Below are 7,328 nucleotides of genomic sequence, written 5' to 3' on the forward strand. Positions count from 1 at the left end.
AGAGAGGAAGGGATGTTTTTGTGGGAAGCAGGGCCGGGCAGCGGGGAGAGCTCGGCTCGGCCGGAGCTGCAGCCCCGCAGCCGGGCCGGAGATGCTCGGGGAGCCGCGGGTGCTGTGCCCTGGTGTCCTGGTGCGGAGTTATGAATCAATTACCACCCGGGACCACCCCCGCCCCTGCAATGCAGCCCCGCTCTCGAGTCACGGGAAACTGTAGTAAAGATTTAATTTTATTTACTTCACTGTCTGTCCTCCCTTCCCAAGTGGGATGGAGGCGAAAACACCCAGCAGAAGTTTCTGAGGGGAGAAGGGAAAACTGTCTTTGTTATTCTTAGCCATATTATTGGTTTGTTTCTTTTTCTACAAGAAAACAAAAAAGGAAAAAAAATTATCAAAGAACGAAAAGACAGGACAAAAGAGGGAACTAAAAGGGGAAAAGAAAGTGTAAAGAAAAAGAGAAATAAAGAAAAATTATCAGGAAAAGGGAAAAATCAAACAAAAATACAGAAAATGAAAAGAAAGGAAAAGGAAAGAAAAAGAAAAAGAGAAAAGAAAAGAAAAGAAAAGAAAAGAAAAGAAAAGAAAAGAAAAGAAAAGAAAAGAAAAGAAAAGAAAAGAAAAGAAAAGAAAAGAAAAGAAAAGAAAAGAATAAAGAAACCTGAAAAGGTAGAAAAAATAAGAAGGTGCATAAAAATGAGGAAAAGAGAAGAAAAGCGAAGAAAAGAAGTAAGAGAGGGAAAACGGAAATGAAACAAAAGGGAAACAAGAGAGAATAAGAGAGAAAAGAAAGAAAATGCGAGAAGAGAAAAGGAGAAAATACTAGAGGAAGGGGAAGAGAAAATAAAAGAATAGGAAAGAAAATCAAATAAAAAGGAAAAGGAAAGAATTGGAAAAGAAGGAAAGAAAAGAAAGAAAAGAAGAGAAGAGAAAAGAAAAGAAAAGAAAAGAAAAGAAAAGAAAAGAAAAGAAAAGAAAAGAAAAGAAAAGAAAAGAAAAGAAAAGAAAAGAAAAGAAAAGAAAAGAAAAGAAAAGAAAAGAAAAGAAAAGAAAAGAAAAGAAAAGAAAAGAAAAGAAAAGAAAAGAAAAGAAAAGAAAAGAAAAGAAAAGAAAAGAAAAGAAAAGAAGACTCGCTGCTTTCCAGTGGCCTGGCTGCAAACCCCTTCCCATTTGCTTCCCAAGCCCCCTCCCGCCCCCCACCCACATCTGCAGCCCTCCCTACCTCTCTGCGAGCCGCACAAGCCACCGGGATGTCTCTCACACGGTCGCGGCTGCCGGAGCTGCTCCTGCTGCCCGGCCGGGTTCCCCGGACCCGCGGCGTCCCCTGCCCTGCGAGCGGCTCCGGCCCGGCTGCTCCCGGCAATCTGGTTTAAGTTACTGAGGATGTTTCTGAGCGCTGCTTTACTCCGCTTCGGTACAGACACCCCTGTCCCTTGCTAGAGACGTTACCAGCAGGGCTGAAAGTTCCGCGGAGCGTTCGGGGTCCGCACCCGCCTCTGCTGTGCCGGGCCGCTCCCGGTCCCGGTCCCGCCGCGCTCTCAGTCACCGGCACGCCCGCTCGGGCTGCCTCGGACCCGTTTACATTTTAAAATATGTTTTCAATTTCCTCCGGCTCTTCCCACCTATGTCTCGCCCTGCTTCCCTCTCGGCTGCGGGAGCCGTGGAGCCCCGGGAAGGGACGGGAAAACTTTGGCCGCCCGAGCCCGCGGAAAGCGGCGGGGCCGGGCCGGGGCGGCTCGGCCGGGTCAGGGGGGCTCCCTGCCCGATCAGGGTCCCCGCGCTGGGAACGACACCCCCGACACCTTTCCCAGCTCTAGTGGGTGCAGGGCTGCCTCTTCGTGGGAGTAAAAGCTTTTCCCTCCGCGGAATTCGGGAGGTTTGGGTGACAAAGGGGCACACGCGGGACTGGCGCCCACCCATGGCTGCGGGGGCAGGGGCTGTCTGCCTCCAGCTCCACGCAGCCCCGCCGTGTCTCCCACCCTTCTGCACTCCCTGTGTTTGCCTGCGAGGCTTTGCGGGTGCATTTGTGCGGCTGAACGCGTGTGCAGCGGGCGTGCGGGGGAACATCGCCCCGCACACACGCGTGTGCAAATGGTGTAGCTGTTAGCTCGGAGACGGCACACGGGCACCTCCTCCCTCCACCACGACTCCCCGGCTTCCCCTCTGCCCGAGGGCCGCCCCGAGGGGCTCCTCCTGCCCGCCCCGCTCCTGTGCCCTGCCCGGGAGCCAAGGCTTCGCCGCCGTGGAAAGTTTGCCCAACTCCTGGCGTGGAGGGATGGTCCCGCACGGAGTCCTCTCCTCGGCTCTCAGGTGCACACCCTCCCCAAGCGCCTGCCTGCAGGGATAGCCGGGGTTCTCCTGCAAAAATCTGGCGTTCTTTGGGGTTTTTTCCCCGAGGTCCAAACGGCAGCACTGGTGTCGGGGGACATGAGTGTCACCAATTCTCCCCTTCCGGGGGGCAGGCAGCTCAGGGCTCTCTCCCCGTGGGTGCTCTGCCCCATGCCCCTCTCCACAATATTTCTCTCCCCGTTCTGTCGCTCGTCACCCCAGGCCGGGCCGGGGCTGCGGGACGGGCCCCGGGCGCTGGGGGTGACAGCGGAGGGAGGGTCCCGGCCTGCCCCGGGCCGGTGTGCGGGCACCGGGGGAGCTGAGAAGGGGAGAAAGGGTTGGGGGGGGAAGAGAATCCTTTGTGTTTTTGTCATCCTTTGTTCCGGAACTAACTTGACCAGTGTGGCTGGGAAGCAGCACCGTTTGGATTGGAAAAAGCGGGGGAGAGGGGGGCTCTTTTGATCCTCGTCGGGGAAATGATGCTCGAGGAGGTGGCTGGAGGCGCTGACACCGGCGCTGGGCTCTCTCTGCGGCGGCTCACAGCGAAATTTCGTTGAGGGCACTATTTCTGCCTTGCCTGGGAACTTTCGGCTTTAATTATCCGTGTGGCTCCTGCGAGCGGGGCTCGCTCCTCTCTGCTCATCCGTTCCCAGGCAGAGAAAACAGTGCGTGCAGTGCTAAAATGCAGCAAGACAAAATAATCAGCTTTAAAAGTACGTGTTGGCTTGGGGGTGGGGGACAGGGAAAGGGGCAGAGAGTAAAGCAGAATAAGTCTATTGCCTGGAGAAATGATGTTACTGCTGCCCAGTGGCAGTAACCGGAATTGGGTCATTTTAGGGACAAACGCAGGCAAAATTCAAGTCACGTCCACTTTTGATATAAGGATGTGTCCTCTTTAAAAATTGTTATGCAAAAGACTCTCGTACGTGATCTTCCTGCGATAAAAAGCAGCAAGCCAAATATTGGAGCCCGAGTCAATAATGTATGAACAGATTAAGCAACCTTTCTCCCAAGCAATTATTTCAGCAATTGAAAACCTCACTCGCTCCAAATTTCAATAATAATAATAATAACAATAATAGCAAAAGTAAATAAATCCCAGCGCAAGTGAGACGGTCTCCTGCTCCTTGGCCCTTGCTCGGGAAGAGTGGGTGAATTTTTTTAAATTTTTTTTTTTCTCAGCCAGGAAGGGTAGCCGAGAAGGTATTTAAACCACCAGCAGCTTGAAAATCACAACAATTCATAATAATCTACGGATCGCGCGAGTAAACAGGCATATCGCTGGGCCACCGGCCTGCGGGGTTTATTTGTCTTTAAAGCTCGGGGTAAATTAAGTTTCCGGCTGTGTAATTCTAACAAAAGGTGATAGAAAACGCACTGGGGGAGTAATAGATGGTGGCACCGGGGATCAGAGGGGGGAACGGGTTTAATGCTGATTTATGTGCCGAGGGCCGGGAGCAATGCGAGGTGCGGGGGCTCCGCGGGGCCCCGAGCGCGGCCCGGAGCGGGGATGGCCAGGAGATCACCAGGGGAAAATAAATTAAATCTGGCTGCAGGAGAAGGGCCGAGGGTGCGGCCGGGGGTCTGGCAGAAAGCAGAGATCCGGGATGGGCTTCCCCGAGCATCCCTGTGGCTAAAGTCACCGCAAAACTTCGAGAGAGAATTTTCCCCACTTTTACACTTTGCGTCCTCCGCCCGCGCTGCCGGGCGTGCAGCGGGATTGCCTTTGCGAGCCTCCCTCGGGCTCCAGCACCAAAACCTGCCCTGCCCTCGTCTTCACCACTTCTGGTCTTGGTCTTGAATTTGGCCGATGGTGCAGTGGCAATAAGCAGCCATTCGTTTCGGCCGCAAAAGCAGAGAGCAAGTTAAAAACAAAGAAATTGAACTTTCTGGAGACAGCCTGGTGTAGATTGGGGTTTCCACCCTCTAGGAGAAACCGTGACCAGATTTCAAGGGAGGGATGGGACTTTGGACCCATTTGGGGGCTGTGTGAGAGGAAGAAAATATAATTTGGGAATGATTCCTTACAGTGCATCGGAGTGAAGGGGCTGTGTGGGAGCAGGGAGATGTTGGAGCACCCAGCCCCGCCGACCTGCTGCAGCCAAGAGCCCTTTCCAGGATGTGCCAGAGTACAATAGAAATACTCGCTAGCATGGCACTTCACCTGCACACCCAGCCCTGCAGTCAAATCCCACATCCCTCTCCAGACAGCAGCCTCACATTCCTGAGCTAGACAAATGATGAAAAAGTTCCAGTTACCGTCTAATGAAAGGCCTCCATCTCCCTTCCCCCAGAGGTTTCCGATGCACATATAATTAGCTCTCAATATTTCATGAATATGGGGTTTTACTAATTCCTTTTCACTCAGGAGATTTGGCGTTCGCCGTTTTACCCTCTCTGTCATTTTGCACAAAGCGGTGGCTCTGGGAAGGGTGGCTGTGGGCTGGGGTGGGTTCTTTCAGCTGGATACACAACATCCTTCAGTCGCCTGAGGCCTCAGCCCAGACATCATGGGAGACACAGATACCAAATGAAGGACCACAGCTTTTTTTTTTTAATGCAGGAAATTAAATGTGCTGTGGGATTTTGGTCCTTTGGGGCAAGCATTTTTTTTGCATGGGTAGCAATTCAGGAGCAGGTCTTCTGCTTCTGAGTTACAGCATGCTTTGGAGGGAAATTGGTACTTTCTGACCAAAAAAAGCACTCATCTCTGACAAATCAGGAGGTAGAAGGCAAGCTAAATGTCATCAAGAAATGTCCCATTAAACCTTAGTGATCTTCCACAATAACAGATTTAAATTATCTAAATACTACACAAGTGTATTAGCAAGGACAATTCCAAGTTCCTACTCTGTACAATGAAGGGGAAGGCTTTGTCAGCATCCTCTTTAATTTTTTTTCTTCTTCATCTAATCATGCCAGAGATATTGGCCATTTCTCTTTTTTTTTTTTTTTTTTTTTCTCATTCTGCTCTGTCCAAATGTATGTGCCTCGAGTAAAGTGATATAATGATAGCACAGTCCTGGGAGAGTTTTTCTAAATACACTGCAAGAACAAAGTTTGGTCCTCCAGATAAAGCAGATTTAGACTAATGGACTTTTCACCACATCCCTCAGTGCTAAATACTGGCATTTGCAATGCAGTGGATGAGTTTCTGCAAAGGCAACCCCCAACCAGAAACAGCTCATTAAAAATCCCATTATCCCTATAACTCACTTGTTATTAGTTTAAATGACTGTCTTATGATTTGCAAGAGGAAAAACAAATCCTAAAACAAATGATACTTATAATCACCGAGCCTGGTGGGCAATGGATTTTATTTGCCACACATTTTTAGTTGGATATTAAAAAGATTTTCCAGTTTACAATAATTACTGTCTCTCTATGTGGTCCATTGAAGGATAGCTTTGTTTTCTCACATTAAACTTTGTGAGTCACTGGTTACTGTGCTTTGCCTATTTCTTAATAACAACTTTACACTTATATGGGCCTTTTCCACCCTGCAATTCTATAGCTGTTTACTAGGAATCCAAGAGGAGCTGGTGAAAGGGAGAGGAGTTCCCTGAGTGACTGACAGGGATGCAGGATCAGGACCTGCAGGCGTTCTGCTGCGCTCTGAGTCACGTTCAGCAGGATTTTTCCCTGTGTCAGAGACAGGGAGCTCATTCCCATCGTGTCTGCCCGTGGGTGTGCCACAGTGGGATTTTGTCTGTGCTCATCGGTCCCTGGGGCTGGCTGCGCAGGCAGTGACACCCCACAGGAGCTGGCAAGTTTGGAGGCTGTAAACCCAGGCCAGTGCTGCCTACAGGAAACACCCCAGGGGCTGAGAGTGTCTGCTTGAGCTCTCTGGGGAGTGCCCTGCAGCAGAAGCAGGACCTAAGGGAGGAGGGGATTATTCATCCCAGCCAGCGCTGGGATCCCATCAGCTGCAGGCTCCTCTGCAAGGGACCCAAAGCTGTGCAGACACTGCTCTGGTGTGCAAGAAACAGGTGGCAGAAGGGCTCCCAGAGAGGACTGCCCCCATTTTCCTGTTTTCTGCTGTGCTGTGATGATTCTTTAATCTGGTTTCCAATGTGCGCTCTTTGCTGTTTGTCCCACGACTTCAGAAGTCAGTACAGTTTTTGATCCAACAGTGGTTTACAGATCCACAGTTCTCATCCATGCATTAAGGAATTACCATGTGTGCAACCTCATGGGCTAAATTGTCACCTGGAGTAAACTGCTGTGGGGAGGGACTTTTAGCAAACAGGGCTGTCTCTCTGTACAGGCTCAGAGCAGCACATATCCCAGGGCTCAGGGCTCACTGCAGCTGGAAACAGCCCAGCCCCTTTTCTGGGGTTATTAATGCCTTTTTTTTGTCCAAATGCTGGTTTCCAGAGACATCTTGTGGCTCTCACCAGCTATCACAGCTGAGCTGCTCCACATCCAGCACGCTGCTCTTCCTGCAGGGCTGGACAGCTGAAAGCTGCTTCCCAGGCTGCTGGCTGCCTGCACCCTGAGTGAGGTTTGGGGGTGTTTTTTAGCCCCCAATGTGGATTTTCAGCATTGTGTGACTGCCTCTCACACAGAGCTCAGGTTAGGTTGTGGGTGTAAGCCCCAGAGTTGCAGGAGAGCAGATCTCTGCAGAGGTGTCAGTGGTGTGAGAGCCCTCCCAGCCTGGTGTTGCCACAGGAGATCAGTGTTTGCTCCCAGGGCAGCACCCAGAATGGTGCCTCAGCAGCTAATGAAGCCCAGGGTTGTTTGGCTGCTGGGTTTAGGGTGGGTTTGTTTTCATTATTTTATTTGATGACAATGCTACAAAGAGAAATATAAAGCAAAAGCAGTTTAGTGAGAAGCAGGGGAAGGGCAGTGCTGGCACATGGCTGGGGGATGGTTTGGATCCCTGTGTCCTGCAGGCATCCAGCCCTCTCCAGCCCTTGCAGCAAAGATTTCCAGGAGCAGTTTCTCAGCTGAAGTAGGAGAGATTAACCCCACTGGGGTGTGAAAGGGGATCTTTTTTGGAAAAG

The sequence above is a fragment of the Melospiza melodia genome, chromosome 8, assembly GCF_035770615.1.
Source record: "Melospiza melodia melodia isolate bMelMel2 chromosome 8, bMelMel2.pri, whole genome shotgun sequence".
NCBI lineage: Eukaryota > Metazoa > Chordata > Aves > Passeriformes > Passerellidae > Melospiza > Melospiza melodia.